This window comes from Rattus rattus, chromosome X, assembly GCF_011064425.1.
Source record: "Rattus rattus isolate New Zealand chromosome X, Rrattus_CSIRO_v1, whole genome shotgun sequence".
NCBI lineage: Eukaryota > Metazoa > Chordata > Mammalia > Rodentia > Muridae > Rattus > Rattus rattus.
In genome coordinates, this window is record NC_046172.1 from 87,723,576 (window position 1) to 87,748,286 (window position 24,711).

A 24,711-nucleotide genomic window follows, 5' to 3' on the forward strand; every position below is an offset into this window, starting at 1 on the left:
GTCATGCTGTCTCTTCACAGCAATAGAGCACTGAGTAAGACATAGTAGGTACTTGTTAGAGTAAATGATCATTGGAATAGCATTTTCCCCTCACGTCAGAATCCAGAAGCAATATCCCTTTCTCAAATGATCATTTAGTATTATTCTCCTTCATCTTCCATACATAGAAAGTTTTTTTAAAAAATAATGAGGTTGGGGATTTAGCTCAGTGGTAGAGCGCTTGCCTAGGAAGCGCAAGGCCCTGGGTTCGGTCCCCAGCTCCGAAAAACAGAAAAGAAAAAAAAATGAGCAGCTGTTACTGAAGGCATAAGATACAGTCATGTTTATACATTACACAAGCTATAGCTAAGGCACCTAGACAGACACTCTCAATATGTGTGAAAGGAGATGGTGGTTTTAGAAATACAAATATTGGGAGTTACAACACATTATTCATGCTCTTCTAAAACCCACATAAATGGGAAGTCTTATTGCCATTCTGTTGTATGCCAAGTAACTAAACCTTTGCGTCATGGGTCATGAATCCAAGGTGTCCATCACAGGAGTAAAGCTAGCTTAACTGAGCCAATAACTGGAGGAAAATAAAACACAAAACTGCTTTACCACATCCATACTTTGGAAGTATCAGACTACTTTGGAAGCATCATTAGAATAGACAGTAGTTAAATTATGAATTGTCCTAGATTGATTCTACAAAGAATCTCTAGCATCTTAGGAAAGCTGTGAATTGTGCTCCTTACTATTCCTTACGGGAAACTAGAGAGGCGTGTTGACATGTATACGTCCCCCTGGTTCTAGTTCTACTAGCAAGTAACATAGTAATTGATCCAGGCTTTTAAATAAAAAGAAAACCACAGCAGACCTTTAGCAAAACATACTAGACAGATGGACATTTTCAAAACGACATGATCAATGTAAACCATAAACCACATACACTCAGGAAAGTATACCTAGTTTATGTTACATAAAAGCAAAACTACAGATGGCATGCTTACCATAACATTTCATCTGGGAAAGCTATTGAGTGGGTTTTCCTGAAAATATTCATTGCCATGATGAAAACAATTATGTGCAAACTGCAATGTCTCTAAATAGCACTTAAGAGTGTGTGTATATATATATATATATATATATATATATATACATATACATACACACACAATATATATGGCACCGATTAAATATGCAAGGATGGACTTCCCAGGGTTTATCGCACAGAAGAGCAATCACCAGGGGCTCCTCATCCATGTGTGGCAGCTTGATTTCTTTGTTCTGATTGTCACTTTGTCACAGCCCAGGTGTCTAACAGATCTTTTCAACAATTTTCTTAAAGGCATACTGAAGAGTCACAAGTTTTCAGCCTTGTCTCTATGGATGACATGGAATGCTTTTGTGTAGATTTCAGGCCTTCATTTCTATCAACTTCAAGATTTTCTTTATTAATTTTATTTCCAATCAGCATGCTAACTATATCCTTTCTAGTACGGTATGCTTCTACTTCATTTAACCAACTATCCAGCTTAACAAAGGTGTCTCTTCTTATGATATCATAAAGTAATATAACTCATTGTGTAGCACTATAATAGGTGAGAGTTAATTCTAAGTCTCTCATGGCCAGCAGTTTCCCACATGGTAAGTTTGGCCTTATTTCCATCTAGTTAAATTCTTTTTCACTTTAAAGTCAATAGCTATTGTTGGTACAGGTTCTGAAGAAAAGTACCATGTGTGAATTTCATAGCGGGCTGGACTTGCCTAGGCCACTCTTGCCAACGATGCAGATCTTCAGGGTCGTCAGTGTCTATCCTGCACGCTCTTCAGTCTGACCCCAGCTAGCCTCCTGTCCTCAGCCCTTCATGGGGAAGATGGCCCATGCCTGTGCTGTTTTCATTTTAAATTTAAATTGGTTTGAGCAATATGCCTACTTTTCTCTATTTTAAAACTTTGTATGTATGTCAACTAAAACGGAAGGGACGAAAAAAGAATGCTATGCTTTCATTCACTCTAAGTTCAGTTCACTGTCAATGCACATTTGATGCACATGTTGGGATTTCGTTTGGGGCTTATTTGTTTTGTTGTTGCATCTCTTTCTTTCTCTTTCTCCCTTTCTTTCTTCCTTTCTTTCTCCCTCTCTTCCTTCCTTCCTTTCTCCCTTCCTTCCTTTCTTTCTCCCTCCCTCCCTTCCTTTTTTCTTTCTGACTGTGTCTACCTATGTAACTCAGGCTGTCTTCAAACTTACGGTCCTCTTGCCTCAGTTTCACCGAGTGCTGGGAATGCAGTGCATATGAATACACATGGCTTTTTTGTTTTATTTCACTGATAAAAGTGCTTCCAGCACTTACCATATAGAATATTTTACTCTGAGGTATATATGACTGTAGAATGGTTAAATTGAGATAATTTCAAAAACTTGTCTTTTTTGTAATTCAAACTAGGCTCACAATTCATTCTTTTCGCATTTTCAAGTGTACAATATATTGTTATTTGCTATAGTTACCATGAGGAGCAACTGACTCTTTCAACTTCTTTCTCCTATCTAACCAAATATTTATAACCCCAGACCAAGGACCTGTAGCTATGATTCCACACCATCTGTAAGTTGAGCTTTATTAAATTCTATATGGAAGTGTGAACATACATTATCCATCTTTCTTCCAGGTTCATCAATAACATCTTCCAGTTTCATCCATGCTGTCTCAAAGGAAAGGATTATCTTCTCCCAAAATGGTGAATAGCATATTCTTTGTTCACTCATGAGTTGTTACACTGCATTTGTTTCTAAATCCACCGGCCATTGCATAGTGTTTCAATAAGTATCAAACTGCTGATCAGCAGACTGACTTCATTTTCCTGGGATATTGTTTGTAGCAATTCCTCTAAGATTACACTGTCTATCTCTGCGCCTTAAGATACAGGATGTTTAAGGAGATGAAACAATTGAATTTTCTGAGGTGGGTGTGTGAATCTTTCCATCCTGCTGAGAAGCACAGGCAGAAAACAGTTCAGAGGATTTGGGAAATCCCTGATACTGACCAGATCCATAGCTCTGGCCCCCATTCCCAAGCACACAAGCTGTAAGGAGTGCTGAGAGTCAGTAAAGAGACAAAGACAAGCTGTTTGAAGAGGCACAAGTTTCAACTGCCTGCAAGAAATGAAAGATCACAAGGATAGTTGGAAGAGGCCTGGTTTTGAGCTGCCTGGAAAGGGCCCTCTCTAGACTGTTGTACCGCCCACAGGCTGTGGATCGTGCTCCAAGTTTCCATGTTTTGTAAGCCATTACCTATGTTGGGGTGGGCTTTGGTGATTCAGCTGTCTTTGGGTCATTTCTGCTCCTGTAAGTAACCCCTCACCCACATTCCTGAAAACAACACCAATAAAACGAATTGGCTCATTAAAATGGGCTTTGTTGGCATCCGTACTTCGATCTGTTCTCAGTTACCATTTGTTCACACTCCCCAGGAATCTGTCACACAAGAGGTATCTACCCATATGTGGGCTGTTGATCATACTCTTCTTTTTAGATGCTTTCTGTACCCTTTCCCACAATTCATGGTCACTTACTCTCTCAACAATCATGTATACGGGTTCCCTTTTCTCTATATCCTCATCAAGCCTAGTTATCTCCCCTTCTTCTCCTCTCCTCCCCTGTCTGTCTGCCTGCCTGCCTGCCTGTCTCCTCTCTGTCTCTCTTTCTACATCTCCTTTCTATCTCCTCTCTCCTCTCTGTCTCTCTGTCTGTCTGTCTCTCTCTGTCTCTCTCTCTCTCTGTCTCTGTCTCTCTCTCTCTCTCTCTCTCTCTGTGTGTGTGTGTGTGTGTGTGTGTGTGTGTGTGCACAGGCAAGGCTTGAGCTGCTACAGGTGGAGGTCAGAGAACAGCCTCCAGTGTTCGTTCTTAACTCCCACCTTACTCTCAACAGAAGCTTTTCTTGTTAACTAGTGCATATACTAGGCTACTTAGTTCACACCATTTTAGGGATCCTCGTGGCTCTGCCTCCCACCTTGCTGTAGGAGTTCTGGGACTTCAGGCACATACTACCATGTCTAGAATTACCAGGATTCTGGACATGCGGACTCAGGTCCTCTTGCTTGCACAGCAAGCACTTTATCCAATGAGTCCTCCAACACCTCACAAGGCAGAAAAGGTGAGGATACATAGTTCGGGGGAATTTTACGCTAGTGAGGAATTTGTTAATAAACAAATACTTATAGGAACAAAAATCAGAATTACATGGGTTTTGGTTTGGAAACTACAATCTTTAAGCAACTACACTAGAATATATAAAACATTAAGGAAGAGAACACAGTAACTCCAACCTGAAATATTGTGTTCAACAAATGATTATTTCTTATGTAAATGAAAAACACATTTTTCAGGAAAAAAACTGAAAGAATTTGATGCTGGTAAGACTGTGGCAAAAAAAAAATATTAAAGTAAATTCTTCAAACAATGGAAAATTGTATAAGTAGATCTATATATGAGAAAATTAAGATTGTTGAAGAATGGGTATATTAAATTTTAATATTTTTAAATAGTTGACTGATAGATAAGCTTATTCTAAATATCGATTCAAAGTGTATACCACAATTATTGCTCATGAATATTCTCTATGAATTAAAACAATGTTATAGTGGATAGGAGGGACAACCTGAACATTATCAGAAAGCACGTAAAGTACTTATGAAACAGTACAGTATAGATTCACTTGAAATGAGATGTAAAATATTTAGTGACATATGACAGACTTTAGAATAACCATAAAATTGCATTAAAGTATAATCAAGATGCTAAAATACTACATAGACTAATGTAAATGCTAAACTAAAAACAGAAATGATACATAGAAAAAAACCATGAAACTGAAATCATGGAAGCATCCATAAAGTAATAACAAATGAGACATGTACATCCAAACATCTCAATATTAAGTCTATATATTTAAAATTTTTAATTGTATGTATTTGTGTGTATGTGTGTGGGGGGTATCTGCACATGAGTGCAAGTGCCCAGGAGGATAGAAGATTTTGATCCCCTAGAGCAGGAGTTATAGGGGGCTGGGGTCCACCTGATGTGGGCGCTGCAAACCAAACTCAAGTCCTCTACAAGAAGCAGGACATGATCTTAACTACTGAGCCATTTCTCCAGATCCCATTTTAAACATGAATTTTCTGGATACTCTAATTAAAAATTAGATTCATTCAGCGCACATGAAATCAAATGAAGATAGAACTATGTTGTTTATAAGAACCTACTTCAGGGACTGGACAGTTAACAGTGCTTGTCCTAAAATCACAAGTACCAGATCTTAGATCCCAGCACACACAAAATAAGCCACATGATCCCAAAAAACATGGAATCCTAGCTCCCAGGGTTGGAGGGACAGGAGGATTGTTGGGGCTTGCTGTCTTCTAGCCTAGGTGAGAAAAGGAAAAAAATCAGAGACTGATAAGAGGAGACCTAGTGCTCTTTTCTGGCTGCAGCATTGAAAATCTGAGTTCATCAGGGATAGTGGCCATTGCTTGCTTGCTTGCTTGCTTTCTTTCTTTCTTTCTTTCTTTCTTTCTTTCTTTCTTTCTTTCTTTCTTTCTTCCTTCCTTTCCTTCCTTCCTTTCTTCCTTTTTTTAAATGTATTTTGAAAAGAATGATAAAATAAAGCATCAAAATCCTTGTAATATAAATATAAATAAGTCATTGTTTAACAGTAAAATTAGAGATTTCTGTGCATATTTCACATTAGAAAACTTGAAAAGAACATATTAAGAAGGAGTGAACAGAGCTACAAATTAACCTGATAAAAATGAGACATGAAAGCAGGGAGGGGATTTGACAAAAAGAAGGAAAGCTTTAGTGAGGAGGGAGGTAGAAGAACCGAGGAGAATGGGGTGGTAACAATAACTAAAACTTACGATATACATGTATAAAATTTTCAAGTAATAAGAAATAAACATTCCAGTAACAGTGAGGAATATACATGCATTAGTTTTAAAAGATGTCAAGTCAATAATAATCTATACCTAAGTTTCAGAATTAGAAAAGGAATAATGTTAGCCACAACTAGCAGAAATAGAGGGATAGATGATAAACATCACAGAGGAGATGGGTAGATTCAAAATAGAAAACAAATCAATTAAAAATGGTCTTTGGAAAAATTGCACATCTTTAGATAGAGTGAATAACGTGAGAAAAAAATGACTAAATGTAATAGTCATAAATCAAATTAGAAACATTGCTGTATAAAGTGACAACACTGTTGCTTCAAGGTATGGTTGGGTGGAAGGTTTTTATTGTAAATATGAAGGAGAGTAAAGCCAAAGGCATCTGGAAGAGTCCAGAGCAGGCAGAGAAAGTATGAGAATAAACATAGCCAGCGGATTAGACCAGGCCATGAGAAGAGAGAGAGAGAGGAGGACCAAGAGAGAAAGACAAAAGAGAGAACCAAGAGAACATATGGTCAAAATGGCAGGGTTGCATAGGAATGAGACACTGGGGGAAGGAAAGCTGCAGAAATTTAGGGTAAGGGGTGGGACAAGAAGAACTGAGAAAAAACACAGGCACTGAGTGGGCCTCAAGGACAGCATGCACTTTGCTATGCTAGCAGGCACTACAGAACTACAGAGAACAATGTTTCCTGAATTACCACTTTCAGAGAAATAAAAACGAGTGCTATGTGTGATTAAATGCAATCAAACTAGACAACCAGATAAAATATATATGTCTAGAAATACAACTTATGAAGACAGAATAATGAAGTACTAGAGAATCTATATAGACATATACCTAGTAAGGATATTAAATCAGTAACTGCAAACTCATAAAAGAAAATTAATGAAGACTGGGCACGGTGGTGCATGCCTATATCTCCAGCACTTGGCAGAGGTGTGGGTGGATCTATATGGTTCAGGCAGACTGATTTATGTATAGTGAGGAGTTCCAGGTCAGTCGGGTTATGTAGAAACTTCCTGTCTCCTAGAAAGAAAGAAAGAAAAGAAAGAAAGAGGAAAGAAAGAAAGAAAGAAAAAAGAAAGAAAAGAAAGAAAGAAAGAAAGAAAGAAGAAAGAAAGAAGGAAAAAGGAAGGAAGGAAGGAAGAAGGAAGGAAGAAGGAAGGAAGGAAGGAAGGAAGGAAGGGAGGAGGAGGAGGAGGAGTGACAAGGATCAAATTGTCTTATTGGTTAGAGATACTAAATATTTGAAGGATGAACTGCTAATAATTATACTAATTATGCTAATACTAATATTAATACTAGTCTTCACAAGATGGAAAAGAAGCAGCAGGTGAAGAATGCTAACTCATTTCATAAGGCTACATTGTCAGCCTGGGAAAAATTACCTTCTATGAATACTAACTAATGCAGAATTTGCTAACAGAACACTAACAGATAAAATTGATCAGCCAAAGAATGATGCTCCATGGCCAGATGAATTCTATCCCTAAGGGTGATTAAAAACACAGAAATCAATGTAATATATCATATTAAAAATCAAGAAACAGGAAAACTTATCAATTTATGTAGAAATAATGATCAATACAAATACAATAGACTTGGCGGTGGTGAATGTCTTTTTATTACATGGCAGAGTCAGGATAGGGATGTATGCAATCATTTTAAATTGTTTTATCATTTTCTCCTGTGGTGAGAAGTGTAGTAAAATTCTCACTAAACTCATCACCTGAAAAAAAATCACACTACAGTTAAAAATTGTAATACAGTTTATTTTATGTAGGGAAAAATAGAAACATAAGGCAAGAAAGACTATTGACAACACCCTGCTCTGCTGTGTGATAAACTTGGTAAAAAGTAATTTTCTCAAAACACAAATAGCTGTCTTTAGATAATGGGCAAAATCCAGAAATGATGTCACTTTTTTTTTATTTTGAGATTATAATATACTTACATTTTCTCTCTTCCCTTTCCTTCCTCTAATCCCCCCACATACCACTCCTTGCTCTCCTTCAAACTCATAGCCTCTTTTTCACTATTATTGCCTGCATACACACACACACACACACACACACACACACACACACACACACATATTCCTAAATATAAACTACACAGTATTTATGATGTGGCTTTGTGTGTATGTTTTCAGGGCTGTTTGGTACTGGACAACTCTTCCCTGGAGAAGACCACCTCTCCTGCTTCCAGCTTTCCTCAATTGCTTACAGTTCTTTGTCAACGAACTTTTTTAAAGAAAAAAAAAAAAGACTAACTAGAAATAAAAGGAAACCTTTTCAACACAATAAAGGCCACATGTGAAAAGTCTACAGCAAACTCATATAACAAAATCAAAGTCTGAAAGGTTTTTCCTTTAAATCAAAAACAAGTCAAGGATGTCCACTTTTCTCACTTCTACTCAACACAGTATCTCGAGTCACAGTTACAGCAATTAAACAAGAAAAACAAATAAAAGGTATATAAGTTAGAATCAAATAAATAAAATAGTCTTTATACAGATGACCTGTAAAAAAATAACCCCAAGATTTTACAGAGAGCCAGTCGAAGTTAATAAACAATATCAACACATTTTCAACATACAAAATGTTTCATGGGGTTGGAGAGATGACTCAGTGGGTAAAAGCACTTGCTACTCTAGCCTGGTGATGGGAGTTCAAGCCCCAATCAATACTCATGCAAAAAAGTGTAAAAGGTCAGAAGTGGTGGCATGCATCTGTGATCCTAAAGCCAGATAGGAAGTGAGAGAGGAAAAATGCCCGGAAGCTTACAGGCTGGCCAAGCTGGAGTGTGCAGCACTGATGCACAAACAACAGAGCCCACTGCAAAGTGCAAGGTGAGACCCATCCATTGAAAACTGCCCCCGGACCTCCATATGCACACATATTCACACACATCAAATGTGCACACAAAAACAAAAGAAAGAAAGAAAAACTTCAAAACTGGGTCATGTCCATATATAAGCCATGTGCCATCTGCTAAAAGTTTAAATCACAACAGCATTGAAAGATTAGAATCTTCACACATACTTAAAGAGGCCAAAGCCATATACACCGAAAACTAGAAAACACTACTGAAGAAAATTGAAGACATAAATAAATGGAAAGTCATTCTGTGTGCAGTGATTAGAAAACTATATTAAGATGTCACCGAATATTTTACATACATTAAAATATAAGAAAGCAATGCAAAAATCAGTTTATTTGAATCAGAATTCTAATGATTTTTTATATTGAAAAAAAAATCTCAAAATTCATGTGTAATTTCAAGAGACCCTCAAACAGATAAGCAATCTTGGGAAAGAACAAAAGGAAGGTTAGTATTTTTCTAATTTCAAAGCTAACTTCATAACTACAGTAAGAAAAATAATATGGAATCATGAAGAGAAAGAGAAGTATCAACCAATCATATATACCAGGGAGTCCAAAATAATCCCCCAAATACATGTTTAAATATGTGACAAAGGTATTGTGATGGCTAATCTTCATTTTCATCTTGAGTAGATTTAGAATCACAAGGAACTAGGTGAAGGAGAAGTCTGAATGGCTCTATGAGACACTCCAGAGACAGTTAGCTGAAGGGGAAGATCCATCCTGGACGTACCATCCCAGTGACTAGGAGCTCAGACTATACAAGAGGAGAACAAAAAGCATGGCGGCATTTTAATAAACTTAGATCTTTGAGTCTGCTGACTAAGTCATTTCCCAAGAACGTTCTTTCAAAAATAGTAATTCTTTAGACAAAGCATAGACTTGCATGCCTATAATTCAAGCCCAGCTGTAGGATGAAAACCTGTCTCAAATTCTTCCCACAACATTCATATTCATTCTCTCATTCTCTCATTCTCATTCCCTCTTCTCTCTCTCTCTCTCTCTCTCTTCTCTCTCTCTCTCTCTCTCTCTCTCTCTCTCACACACACACACACACAGTGTATTGGTGTGATGATTTGTATATGCTTGGCCCAGGGAGTGGCACTATTTGGAGGCGTGGCCCTATTGGAATAGGTGTGTCACTGTGAGTGAGGGGTATAAAACCCTTATCCTAGCTGCCTGGAAGTCAGTTTTCTGTTAGCAGCCTTCAGATGAAGATGTAGAACTTTCAGCACTACCTGCACCATGCCTGCCTGGATGCTGCCATGTTCGTGCCTTGATGATAATGGACTGAACCTCTGAATCTGTAAGCCAGCCCCAATTAAATGTTGTCCTTTATAAGACTTGCATTGGTCATGGTGTCTCTTCTTAGCAGTAAAACACAACTAAGACAATTGGAGAAGAAATTTCAACCTTATGCCAAAATGTACACAAGTAAAACAAACACATAAGAACTAAAATTTAGTAAACGAAAACACAGAAGAAAAGTAGTCAGAAATATTGGGAGGGCTTCCTGGAATCCGATACCAAAACACAGAAATAATAACAAAAAATACAAGTTAGAGTACATCAAAACTTTGGTATCTCCAAATACACTGTCACAAAAGAGAAGAGGCAGCTCATAAGATAGGGAAAAAATGCAAATCGTAAATATGTTAAGAAGTACTTCTATATTTCCCCAAAGAAAATGACTTGATGATCACAGGAAAAGTTACTCAGCATCACTAAATATTAGGGAAATACAAATTAAAACCGCATTAACGAATGATTATCTTATATCAGCACAGAAAATAACAAATGTTGAGAAGAACATGGAGAAGTTAGGATATTTGTGTATCACTTATGGGAATGTATAACAGTGCAGAGTCTATGAAAAGCAAAGTCTTTTCTAAATTAAACAGAATTTCCATATAACGTAGAGGTTGAACTTCTAAATTCATCTAAAATGACGGATGCAAATATGTATTTGTATAACCAATGTCCTTGGCAGCATTTTTCATGATAGGCACCAAAATGTTCATTTACGGAGGACTAGATAAAATGTGGGATATACATACAATGTATATCCTTTCAGCCTTGAAAAAGAAAAGAAATTATAATATATGTGACAAGAATGAATGTGAAAATATTATGGTATGTGAACACAATACACAAATGGGCAGATACTGCAATAGTTCATGTATGTGAAGTAACTAGGAATGTCAAATGACAAACAGAAACTAGAATGCTGTTTGCCAGAAGCGAACCACAAAGACTAATGTTTTGGGGTTTTTTGTTTGTTTGTTTTATAATGGGTAAATGATTCAGTTTATGATGATCAATTGTTCTTAAAATAACAGTGACCTTTGCATTGCCAGGTGTACTTGATGCTCCTGGAAGGTGTAGTTAAAAGTGAGTAAAGTGGCAAATTTAAAGTCATGAGTATTACCACAATTTTTAAAAATCAAGGTGCACAACACAGAGGGAATACTCCAAAGTATAGCAGAGAGCAGAGTTAATGATAATGTACAGTATTTGTCAAGCAGTGGTACAGATGTACTAGAACATCACGGCATTTGAGTAGTATGAGAACCTATGTGCACAGTCTGGGAAACCACGAGAGAAGTACAGCCATATATTGCTTAACAACACGGAAGTTAACAACCAGGAAACATTCTAAGAAATTCTACAGTAAGAAATTTTATCACTCTATAATGATCATAAAGTATATTCACACAAAATAAGTTGCTAATTGTGCAGCTTAATTTTATAAAAAATAGACACAACTTAAGAGTCATTTAGGGAGAGAAAATGACAATTGAGAAAATGTCCCTACAAGATTGGTGTTGATTCAGGAGAGCCCAGGTTACTGTGGGTGGAGGCACTACTGGGCAGGAGGTCCTGGAAAGCAGGCCGAGCAAGCCATGAGGAGCAAGCATTACACCTCGCTACTAAGGGGGTAGTCTAGCATGTCCTGATATCTTTCCTGAGCTCTGTGCAATATGGAGGTCTCTCTATTCTTAGTGGGGCTTCCTCTTCTTTGCCTGCTCTGGGGTGCCTGACTCTCCCAATCTTCTACCTGAGGAACGTCACATAGTCCTTGGTGAAATCCCAGTTTCAGCTTCCTCTCTCCAGAACCTGCTCAGTAAGCACCTGAGATTCCTGCTGGAATCTTCTCCATTCAAATGAAGTATTCCCACAATACTTCACCCTAAGAACCCTTCCCACTCTCCAAGGATAATCTACATCTACATTTATATCTATATCTCTATACCTATATATCTATATCTATATATCCCTTGATTCACCCCAAATAAAGTGTATGTGCACAATATTGAATACCATCCAAGAGAGCTATTTTATTGAATATTGTCTAAGAGGTGTAACACTAAAATCCCCTGAGAAAGTCTTCTTTCCCCAGCACTCCAAGCCTGACCGGGATCCTACAGACCCCACCCTTTGGGTGTTCTGCTTCATCCTTCCAGCCTAGTGTGTAACACTGTCTGAACACCCCAAGGGAAGGAGCAGAATGTGGAACCACAATTAAGAACTCTTCCGTGGCCTCTGCATGAGTTCTGCCTTGTGCTCCTGCCCTGACTTCCTTCAATGATGGACCACAAGCTATAAGGTGAGACAAACCCTTTCTTTCCCAAGTTGCTGTCGTTTAGGGTATTTTGCCACAGCAACAGAAACCCCTACTGAGATAGTAATGTAATCGCTCCTGACCATGATTGTGTATGCCATCCGTCTTAGAGACATTGTGATATGTTCTTAATTAAACTGTGATTTTTACTATGCACTGTCAGCTCACTTTTTTACTGTAAATATAAATTGCTTTGTTACAGTCATTTTTTGTTTGTTTAGTTTTTTCAATCCACCAGTTACAATATCTTTGCTTTGTTATTTCTACTTTCTTTCTCTGAACGTTTTAACCACCAAATTCATAAATGAATGTGACTGGATTCACAGTATATATAAATGGAACTCGGGACAATTACAGCATCAGTGGGGGTGGGAGGAGACTACTCAGAAAAGGATGAGGAGTCCTGTAACTACTGAAACTAAGCTGGTGTTAATTCCATCGTAGTGCTACATAGTTAAGATATTAAGATTCATCTCTCGGTTAACTTCTAGGAAGAAAACTAAAAGCCTGAAAAAAGAATGAGAAAAGGAGGCTGGGTGTGGGGCGGGTGCCAATTGTTCCAGCATCTGGGAGGTACAGGTAGGAAGACCAGGAGTTCAGAGATAGTTTAGTGAGTTCAAAATCAGACAAGACTATATGAGACCCTGTCTCAAAAGCCAAAAGAAATACTATTTTGCATATTTGCTGTACCCTTTTATATTCCCACTAGTGATGGATAATTTCTGAGTTCTCCACATTCTTGCCAATATGTTTCCCATTTGTTAAAAATGTAAATATAAGTTGGTATAAAGTGGTTTGTGGTGTGGTGACTGGTTGAAGCCTTTAGTCAGTGTGTACTGTTGACATGCCATGGACCCCAGTGCCTCAAGGCCACAGCAACAGCAAGGCCTTCCTAGAGTCAGGTTTAGGGGAGTAACAAGTACTGATGTTGACTGTGTACAGAAAGTATTACCCGACATTCTTCCTCCCAGGTGACTGCAACCTGAGACTGCTCCCCTACAGACACCCCCTCATGGAGATTAGTTAGTACACTTCTTGTTCAGCTGTATATAATAAATGCACTGCCTCTGTCAGCTACATATGATTAGCATTTGCTGATCTGTCTCCAGAATGCAGGCCCACCTTGTCCCGTTTTCTCTATGTGTGTCTGTCTTCACTCCCAGTTGCTCAGGTCAATCCCAAAGCCACGGAGGTTGTGAACTGTTGTTTAGATTTTATGTGCCTAAAGAAGGATAATGTTAAGCACCCCTCCCCGGTTTGTTGGTTGTACACCTTCTTTAGAGGGCTATCTATTAAAATCATTTACCCAGCTTTCGATTGTTCCATCCATTTATCAACTGATAAGAGTTACTTAACAATTCTGTGCTGAGGATATTGGTGCATGCTTATAAAGCAAAACCAGCCAGGGCTGCATAGTGAAACCCTATCTTTTAGAGAGAGGTGGGGGGGGGGATAAGAAAGTAGGACCAGCCAGATGTGTGTGTAAAGGTACCTACCAACAAGTCAGTTGACACTGAGTTCAATCCCTGGGACTCACCTGACAAAAGGAGAGAATAACTGTTGGGTTACAGGTAATTCCACTAGGCTCCTGTCAGGGACCTAGCAATACCTTACTTCATCATGAGCCACATTACCTGCAGCCAGGTGTGAGCAGGATATAAAAGAATTGCTTGCCACCCCAGTTTGTCCCTCTCCCTCCCTTTCTTTACCAACATGTTCCCAGCCATGTTACCCATATGTTCCCTTTTCTGTTCCTCTCTGCGCCCTCCCCCAACTCTGCCTTCATGGCTCTGATCTCCTTCATCTGTCTCTACCACTTCTCCAGGACCTCACTCCCCTCCCTTTCCCCTATATACCAGGTCTGTTGAATGGTGTGGTTTCTCAAGGGGACACATTAGCATGGGCTGCCAGGTACTACCCTCACCTTATTACATCTCAAAACAGTAACTCCCGCAAATTATTCCCCTTTTTTAAAAAATATTCATTTATTTATTATATATAAGCACACTGTCGCTGTGTTCAGACACACTAGAATAGGGCATCAGATCCTATTACAGATGGTTGTGAGCCACCATGTGGTTGCTGGGAATTGAACTCAGGACCTCTGGAAGAGCAGTCAGTGCTCTTAGCCGCTGAGCCATTTCTCCAGCCCACAAATTATTCTCTAACCTCTAAATATACACAGAACCATGAGCATAACCATACACACAAACATGTGCACAAAATAAATAAGTAAAGATATAATAAAAAAGTGAAAAAAAATTCTGACTACCAACCCATGTCTCATATATGAGTATATATCAAAATATATAACAGTATATTTCCTCTTAGTTTTACATCAAGCAATACTTTTTATTCTCAGAAGTGCTAAAGAAAAATGATTATACTAATTTATACTAGCCATCAAGCCAATTATACTAGTCATCAGCCAAGTTACTCTTGGAAGAAAGACTGCAATTGCTCAGTATATCCATACCATTGGTTTATTGAACCCTTGTAAATTTAGGCTATTCTGCTACGTTCAGCTTTTTAGATCAATATCTAATGTAGCCATCAACAGAACTTAGTATGTTGCTTCAGTCACAATAAACTCTCTCTGTACACACTATACTTGCAGCTGACAAATGGGACAGATATTCTGCAATATTATAACAAAGAGGATGGCCTTATCTTTTGATATGTACCTTGTTTCTATCAGGAACTGGCTTTTGTCTCTGAACCAAGCGGTGACATCACCCATAGGCGACAGAGACCTGCATGTCTGTTGCCATGGCAATGATCATACATTCCCAGCATTCATTTGGTTTACTTCCCATCTTTACCTGCGAGTGGTTACATCACCATCTAAACAAAAGGCAGACCCTTTCTGCCCCCTTCCCTTTTTCTCTTTTCCCCCCTTTTGTTTCTGTCCTGCAAATAAACCTCTCCCGTGTGGAACTGCATTGGCCTGGTGTAGCCTGTCTGGACACGAGCCTCAATTCTATCACAACATTGTACTAAAACCCAGGAACTCTAGCAGCTGTGCCTGCCGGAAGCTGCTGTTGAGGTCACTGTGACTGGTGCTGGCAGGTACAGTAACCATCACTGTGCCGGCCACAAGGACTGTTGCCTGGCACAGCTGCTCTCCCCACATACACACCCGCTGCACCCAGGGCTATCACCCCGCCGAGTCTTCCAGGCCCCGTCCAGGTGACCGTTGTCGCCGCCACTGCCACCTGCTGGCCACTGCGGGACTCACAGACTTCCTCCACATGAGCTGCTGCTGCCAGACATACAGAGGTCTACTATGTGAGCTGCTGCCCACCACGGTCTACTACGAGGTGCTAGCTTCTCCCACATGGGTTACTCAGTCAGACAGGCCCACACCAACCATACAATTTCATGTTTCCTGCTACTAGACTGCTAAAATTCTCGTACAAATATCAGCATATTGGTAAGGTTTTTCTTCCAGTCAGCAGGGAGGATCCGGATTTCCCAAATAGGGCCTGATCAGCCTTTATGGGCTAACAGGTTGGTGTTTCATGGCCACAGTCCTTATGACTAGCATCCTAGCTGACATATAAGATAAGACTTTGTCCCTTGGGTGACTACCCCCTCGAAAGTGCCTCTAGCACGTACCTCTGGGCTCTTGCAGCCGTTCAGGAATTCCTAGGCCTATATAGGGACACTTTCTGGTGAGTCTGGGAGTCGCCATATATAGCCTCTAGAGGGTCCACTGATGGCCCTTAAGGGCACACCAGATCCAATTATTTTACAGGATCTTCATATATACTGCCAGGGGTCTGGGAAATGGAAAGAGGTTCCCTATGCCCAAGTGTTTACCTACCTTCGCTCCAACCCCTCTGTGTTCCTCTTGTTCCTCAATCCAACTTCTCTTAGCCATAAAACCTCACCAGATGACCTTACAACACTCGATCCAGCTAACGAACACTTCCTTTCCACTGCAGACCTGGTTTCACGCCTCCAAAAACCCAAACCACCGCCTCAGTAAACCCAAGCCAGCACCTCAGTTTCTACTTCTCACCAGGCTACCTCAGAGCCTCCTTGCTCAACCCTCCCAGACCCTTCCCCTCCTCCTGTGCCAGCCACAGGTCACCCTGATGCCCTGCATTGGCACCTACCTTTACCCCTCCCATCACCTGCTCTAAGGCCACAGTCAAACCCCCAAGTCCTTCTCACCCAGGGACACCTGACTCAGCACCAGTCCTTCTTTTAAGGGAAGTCGCTGGGGTAAATGGCCTGGTAAGAATACATGTTCTAGTCTCCTTTGAATAACCTTTCTCAAATTGAAAGCAGATAAGGTTCCTAAACCTCTAACCCCTCTGCCTTTATTAAAGAGGTTCAGTACATTACTCAATCTTAAAGTCTGACTTTCCATGATATACATATATCCTCATTAAGAATTTACTTTCTGGGGGTTGGGGATTTAGCTCAGTGGTAGAGCACTTGCCTAGGAAGCGCAAGGCCCTGGGTTCAGTCCCCAGCTCGAAAAAAAAGAACCAAAAAAAAAAAAAAAAAAAGAAGAATTTGCTTCCTGACAAATGCAGGCAAGTTTGGGAACATGCGAGAACACATGGAGACAAAATTGAAACAGATAGAACATATCCAATTGGATCTGAGGCAGTACCTGACCAAGATTCCTGATGGAATTATAATTCCACAGGAGGTATTTTAGCCAGAGAAAGATTCATAACCTGCCACCTGGCCAGTCTCCATAGGGCAGCCTTAAAACCAGTAAATTTTGAAAAACTCCAAGAGGTTACCAGGACAAACAGGAAAAAGCCATCTCAATTTTTGGAACACCTCACAGAGGCTTTATTACAGTACACTAATCTGGAACCTGAAAACCCAAAAGGTAAGCAACTTCTGATGACCTACTTCTTTACCCAGAGCTATCCCGACATAAAAGCCAAACTTAGAAAGCTAGAGAGGGGGCCTCTAACACCACAGCCAGAAGTTTTGGCGCTGGCCTTCAATGTGTACCATGAGAGATGAGAAAGCCCACAGACAAAAATACCATATGCTGGCAAAGGCTGTGCGACCAGCCTCAGCCACTGCCCTGAACTCCTGGTCTTCTAAGGCTAAGAGACCACCAGGCTCCTGCTACAGATGTGGTCAATAAGGTCACTGGGCTAGGGTTTGTCCTAGCTTCTGCAACCAAGGGGCTATATTCTAGGTGCCATCAAGAGGGACATCGTTGTTGATCTCTGTCGATCATTGAGCAGGAGAGAGGGGCATCGCTCCCACATAACCCTCCAGCTGATCTCCTAGGCTTGGCTATGGACAACAGAAGGGGTCTGACCACTGCCATCACTAACAGACAACCCTGGGTAGCCATCATGGTATGTGGGTGGCCCATCTCCTACCTCTTGGACACTGGTACACTTACTCAGTTTTGACAGATTTTTGGGGACCCACTTCCCCCTTCTGTTTTCCTATTGTAGGGGTAGGAGGACAACCTTCCTCACCAGACCCCACAACTTAGTTGCATTTTTAGGGGTATACCTCTCACCCATTCCTTTCTGGTAGTGCCAGCATGCCCTGTCCCCTTATTGGGAAGGGATCTTCTAGCTAAGTTGGAAGCCTCTATTGCCTTTGCTCCACCCATTCGCCTAAACCCAAGCTCGCCTGTAGCCCCTCTGCGCCTTCTAGCCAGCCAACCCACTAACACTGACATGCTGTTTCCTTTACCAGCTTCTCAGGTAGACCCCCAAGTCTAGGACATCCAGAACCCCTCTATTGCTAAACATCACTCTCCTGTTGTCATCCAGTTACTGAACTCTACCAGGTCCTAAGTTCAATACCCCCTTCTCTCTCCGGAGTCTTAGGGGACTTAAGCCTATCATATTTGAGCTCTTAAGGAAAAAACTCCTACCTCTGGCTCTTTTCAGACTACAAGTTCTCCCCGAGAGACCTCTCCTCATCTCACCCTTTAAACTCATGTGTGGATATCCAGTCCTAACTCCTGGCTTTTCACCTAAATGTTCTCCCCTCCCAAACCATCTACTCACCCCATTACTTTGCCACCTCCGCTCTCTCCTAAGGAACTTTGCTGACTACCATCTACCTCGGCCACACACTGTCCCCTGTCAATATTGGAGACCAAGTTCTTCTGTTCCCTCCAAACCATCAGCCCTCACCCCTCTCTCCCTTTGAACGTAATTCTTGTGACACCTACGGCTGCTAAACTAGAGGGACTCCTTCACTGGGTCTCACCTCAAACTTTTCACCCCTCCACCTAAACATTCATACATACTGACCCTAACAGGACTGTGCTCTGTTAAGCTCCAGAAGACATCGAGACCACTCACCTTGTCCCCAATCCCAGAAAATGAGACTGCACTCCATCAGCTGCGCTCAACCCCACTGGATTAGACATGGTCTTCTCATCCTCTGCTTGCTGTTTGTTTCCATCCAGGGTAGCCCTGACATCTGGAGATTTGAGGTTCAAGAAACCCCCACAGATAACAATCTTTCCAAATAGGGTCAGGAAACTGTTCCATGGCTGGGTGCCAGGAACCGATCCAAGCTGCTGCCATTCCTGTATCTGTTATCCCATCTAAATATTATGATCTCTTTACCTGCTTTCTCTTTAATCAGACAAAAGATGATTATAAAAGATGTCTAGATAAATATGGGTGCTGCCCATATTAGTCTTGTCAAATACATATGCTAGGATCACGGACCAATCACTTCTTCTATTAATAACATAAGACACTCTTTTTGTACATACAAGACCCATGGAATCCCAGGTGGGAAACAGGAGTTGTTGGTAAGCTCTACCATAAACATCAAGCCAGGATCCCAGTAAGTACTATTTACATCCAAAGAAAATATGTCTCAATTGCCCAACCTTTAGATATTGGAAAAGTAGGGGAGGTAATCAAATACTCCTCAGAGGTCCTTGCCTCTTTGACATCCCCCCAATAAATGGCACTAACTTGTCATTTCATCCTTTGCTTCAGACCTTGACCTTGGTGTACCAACTCCTTAATGTCACCTGACCTGGTCGCTTTAAAGATTGCTGGCTATGTGAACCCCCTGGAACTAGCTCACGATTACCACTTACAACCTCTCTGGTGATCCTGCCAAGTAACCTCATCTCACCATTTGTCAGCTTCCCTGATTCTGATGTTGCCATGACTCCATACCTTTTCTCTATCCCTCTTTTTGGCATGGCAAACTGTTTTAAGATATCCAGGACATGTTCTATAGGAACTGTAAGCTCCCTAGACTGCAATAGAACCACACTCTTGATACTCCATCTCTGCTACAATGCCCTGCAGTCCAAAACACATCAATCCTCTGTAACACCCAGGTATATCATCGTTTGCCTGCCAGCTGGTCAGGGATTTGCACATTGGTACTCCTTTTTCCTGAGCTGGGGGTAATCCAGGGAAACAAACCCCTGCCAATCCCAGCTGTAGATATGATAGCTGCCCAACACAAGAAGGCAGTTGAGGTCGTGCTACTCTTGGTCGCTGCAGGGATACCCATACGGGCTGGCACTGAGATTACAGGGATAACTACTTCCATGACCCAATATAATAAGTTCACTTATGAGCTTGACAACGGTTTTCAAAAACTGTCTGAAACCATGCTTACCATCCAGAAACAGACCGATTCTTTGGCAGCTGTGATGCTTCAGAACCGAAGGGGGCTGGATGTCCTGACAGCTAAAGGTGGTTTTTGCCTGTTCTTCCAAGAAGAATGATGTTTCTACACCAACTAATCTGGGATATTGAAAAGGAAAATCCAGGAGCTTCAATCAGACATGCGGAATTTCAAGGAATGTGGGGCCTCCAGTTCCTGGACTTTTAAAAACTCTATATGGAAGTGGATAGTCATCTTTCTGGTGTTACTAATCACTCCCTGCCTCATTAATCTTGTCTCTACATTCCTTCAATGAGAGATACAGAAAATTTCAAACCAAACTATTAATCAGTTCCCGTTATAAGATTCCCAGTCATTGTCTAGAGGAGCCTGATGTGAATGTTTAACAAGTGGTTCCTCATGGTCAAAGTCAGTTATACTCTGAAACTGACAACACCTCAAGACAGCAGGAAGCAGTCTAAGAGTCACAATGCCCCTATTCCCCTTTCACCATCAACTTCCCTCTCCCCCCTTTTTTCTCTCTTTATGATAAGAAAAAGGGAGGTATGTTGTTATTAGGAACTGGCTTTCTCCTCTGAACCCAGTGGTGATGTCACCCATAAGTGACAGGAACCTGTGCATCTGTTTACATGGCAATGGCCATAAATTCCCAGCATCCATTTGGTTTACCTCCCACATTTACATAACAGTCTAAATAAAAGGCAGACTCTTCCTGCTCCCCTTCACTTCCTCTTCTCTCCTTTTTTCCCCCTGCTTTTGTCTCTGCCAAACCCAATAAACCTCTCCCATGTGGAACTTCATTGGCCTGGTGTAGTCTGTCCTGAAGTGAGCTACGATTCTATCACAACATAGCTACTGAGAACATTTAAGGTTCATCTGCTCTTTTAAAATAAAAGTTTTAATTCTTTTTCCAACATGTCTTACATGTATTTTGATCTTAATCACTCTCCTGTGCACTCTGTCTCACAAATGGACACAATGATAACTGTCCCTTTTGCATATGGACACACTGAGAAGAAAATCAGGGTGCTCTCTCATTCGGCCTCTATGAAAAGTTCAAACAAAAGCAAGGAAAGAAAAGAAACAAAGAAACAAAAAGAGCCCCAACAATAACCAAAACTAATCTTGGACCAATCCCCTAGCCACCAAAAATTCTTACGGAAGCCACTTTGCATTTTTCTTTCAAGCCACTTTTAACTTGTTTGAAAGTTTCCTTGCTTTGTTCAGAAAACTCTTGTTACTTCAGAAAAACAAGTTTCCATATACACTCTCGGAATGTGCCTGATTCAATCCACCTTGACACCTGAAGGAAAATTTGGATGAAGGTCTGTTGTAACTGACCACAACTCCTAAAAGAAAAATTACTTTTTACACAATAGAGCTAGGCTGTGTAAAATAAAACTGTAATTCAATGCTAAATCTATGTCAATGGAGGCACAGAGAAGAGAAAGGGAAATAGTTGTAAGGTTTTTGCAAATCAAAATGATCACTTTGGACATATCAGAGAATTACCATTAGTTTACCAGGAATCGAAAGTGAAAGGGGCACAATCTTGGAGACTTTCCATCTTGCTCCTTTATCTCCCTAGGCTTTATACGCCAATGCATGACAGGGGCACTCATTTTGTTTTTCATGGTACAGTACTTTTAATTCAGAAGAAATATCTGTTTGGAACATTGAAGAATAAAGAGCCTTTACCTAGCAAAATGATTTTTTTTATTTTGTCCCAGGCTCATTGATCTTTAGGAAGCTCTCATCTAAGATGCTTTGGAGAACACGAAGTTCCTTCAACTATGTTATCTCGGTGAAATAAAATCCTGCTAACAAAAAGGCTACTGGTATCAAATTCCTAATTTATCATACAACGATTGCAGAATTTTCTATGGCACTGAAAAATGTTGTAACATGAATTTCAAGTAGAACAGAAGCCCAATTTAAAACCCTGGCAAGACTAAAAGATAAGAAAGAAATAACAAGGACAACTTTACTGCTAGGAAATTACAGAGATAGGGAGTAGCTGAAAAAGTATGTCAGGGTGGAGTTGGGAAAATACTTTTTTGGCCTTCCGTTGGAAAAAAATATGTATATTTTCCAAAGAGCAAGAGAAAACACTATAGAAAGAATGGGGTTACAGTGTAAGAGAGGGAGGGACAATGAAATGGCTCAGCTTAGGCTCCCAGCCTGAGTTCAAGTCTCTGGATCCCATCTGGCTGAAAAAGAGAACCAGCTCCCACAAGCTATTCTCTGCAAATACCACACCCCAGAGTGAATAGCATATCTATAAATGAACTCAGTAAAGAGTAAACTAAATATAAATATATAATTATATATAAAAATAAGTAAAAGCCATTCACAAGAAAATCAGGAGCAAGACAAATATGCTTTTTCACCATTGTTCTTCAACACTGTACCTGATATCCTAGCCAGGGAAAGTAGATAAGAAAAAGAAACTAAATGTAACCAAGTTATAACAGAAAGAGGAAGGACTGGAGAGAGGCTCAGCTGGGATTGGACTGGTATCAGCCGGCTGACAACCACTTTTAACTCTAGCTCCAAGGGATATGACGCCCTCTTCTGGCCTCCAAAGACACTGAGCTGTATGAATAAAAACTATGCATGCTTCATTCAGGCGTGCATGCACGCCCCCCCCCCCCCAATAAAAAGCAACGGAAGGCAGAATGGGCTGGAATATGGCTCGGTTGCTGCTGTACTTGCTTAGCATTCAGGAAGGCCTGGCTTCCTCCCATCATCCCAGCCCTCAGAAAGTGGAGCAGGAGGATCACAAGTTGTAGGAAAGTCTAGGCCACATCATGAGACTTTGCTTCTAAAAAGGAGGGGAGAAGAAAGGAGCAAAAGCACTTCTATTTACAGATGACATAAATGGTCCTACACAATACAAATTCTTAGAGAATTCACAAGAAAACTATCAAAGTAAGTAAATTAATTCAACGAAGCTGCAGCTTATGCATTCAACTCATAATTATCAGTTATATTTCTATATATTGGCAATAAATGATCTGAAATGTAACTTTTTTTTTGATGATGTTAGAAATATCAATTTACTATGTTCAGACTACAAAATTCTCACTTGTTTACTGAATCAGACTAAAGTATATTTCGTTCAAATTAAAAAGCCAAACATTTACAGTCAATAAATCTGTAAGTTACAAAGCACCTGTAACATAGGATGAAATGTAACTTTTAATTGCAAAAAGATGTGACTAGAAGTACATGCCTACAGTTCTATCATTTGGGGCACTGAGAAAGGAAAACTACAAGATCAGATCAGCGTGGGCTATGTAGAGCTCCAGACCAGTTTAAGTTATTTAGTGAGAGCTTGTCTAATAAAAGTGACTCCATTATAAAAAACCTAAATGGAAAAATGTTCTGTATTCATAGACTGGAACCTTAGTATTATACAGAGAGTAACATCTTCAAAGCAATCTATACTTTCAAGGTAGTTTGTATCAAAGTCCTAATGATGCCCTTTACTTTCCTTTATCATCTCCGTGCAGGTGTGATGTATATGTGTATGGTATGCAGGTGAGCGCAGGAATGCCTGACATATGCCTGGAGGGCAGAGGACAACTTTTTAGGAGTTGGTTGATTCTCTCTTTCCACTGTGGGTTCAAACGACCAAAGTCGGGGGCTCAGGGTTTCAAGGTAAGTGCTTTTAGCTGTTGAACAATCTCATAAGTTCCCAGTGACTGTCTTATGTAAGCAAAAAAGCTGATTATGTCCTTCGGGGAGCACTAAATAGTACAACAGCAGTCTGTCAGGCAAGCTCTGCACATAATGTAATAATGGCAAGGAGACTATGGGGATAACCAATTGCTTTTGATTGCACGTGAAATCTGCTTTACAAGAAGTGATTTTATGTCTGCCTTGACTGTGATCCTGGGAGGAACCTGCAATTGTTATTTAGCTAAATGATAATGTTGTCATAGTTTGCATGCACTCGGCCCAGGGAGTGGCACTATTAGAAGGTGTGGCCCTGTTGAAGGAAGTGTGTCATTGTGGGCATGGGCTTTAAGATCCTCATCCTAGTGGCCTGGAATCCAGTATTTTGCTAGCAGTCTTCTCGTGAACATGTAGAACTCTCAGCTCCTCCCACATCATGTCTGCCTAGATGCTGCCATGCTTCCACCTTGATGATGATGGACTGAACCTCTGAACCTGTAAGCCAGCCCCAAATAAACTTTGTCCTTATGAGAGTTGCCTTGCTCGTGGTATCTGTTCACAGCACTAAAACCCTATCTAAGATAGTTGTCAAATTGCCTCTAAACATTTTCTTTTCAATCTATAACCACTGATTACAACTGCTCTTTTTTTATACTGAATATTTTTTTATTTACATTTCAAATGTTATTCCCTTTCCTGGGGTTTCCTGTCCATAAACTCCCTATCCCATCCTCCTCCCCCTTCTTCTATAAGGGTGTTCTCCCTCCCCAACCACCCCCATTCCTGCCTTCCTGCCACCGCTGTGACATTCTCCTACAACTGCTCTTAACATTGTCCAGAGAAGCTCCTTTCCACAGTGGGCAATGAGATATGCAGAGTCATAACTAATTACAATGCTGGCTTTCACCTTGTCTTATTGTATCTTATTTTGTACTCTTTGGCTGTTGTCTCATGAAGGCCTGCTCTTTTCTAAA

General features: G+C 40.4%; 1 protein-coding gene and 1 pseudogene across 2 annotated transcripts in view; both read right to left on the bottom strand.

Moving 5' to 3' along the window:
- Positions 1–24,711, bottom strand: part of Gprasp1 (G protein-coupled receptor associated sorting protein 1) — a 62,399-nt gene that overhangs the window by 18,210 nt on the left and 19,478 nt on the right. Inside the window, exon 5 of one of the 2 annotated variants that reach the window (XM_032890118.1) lies at positions 20,048–20,175. The exons of the other annotated variant lie outside the window; for it this stretch is intronic. The gene's annotated coding sequence lies outside the window, so the exon portion shown is untranslated. The remainder of the gene's footprint in view (positions 1–20,047; positions 20,176–24,711) is intronic. 2 annotated transcript variants of the gene reach the window in all.
- LOC116888053 lies at positions 691–3,573 on the bottom strand (annotated as a pseudogene).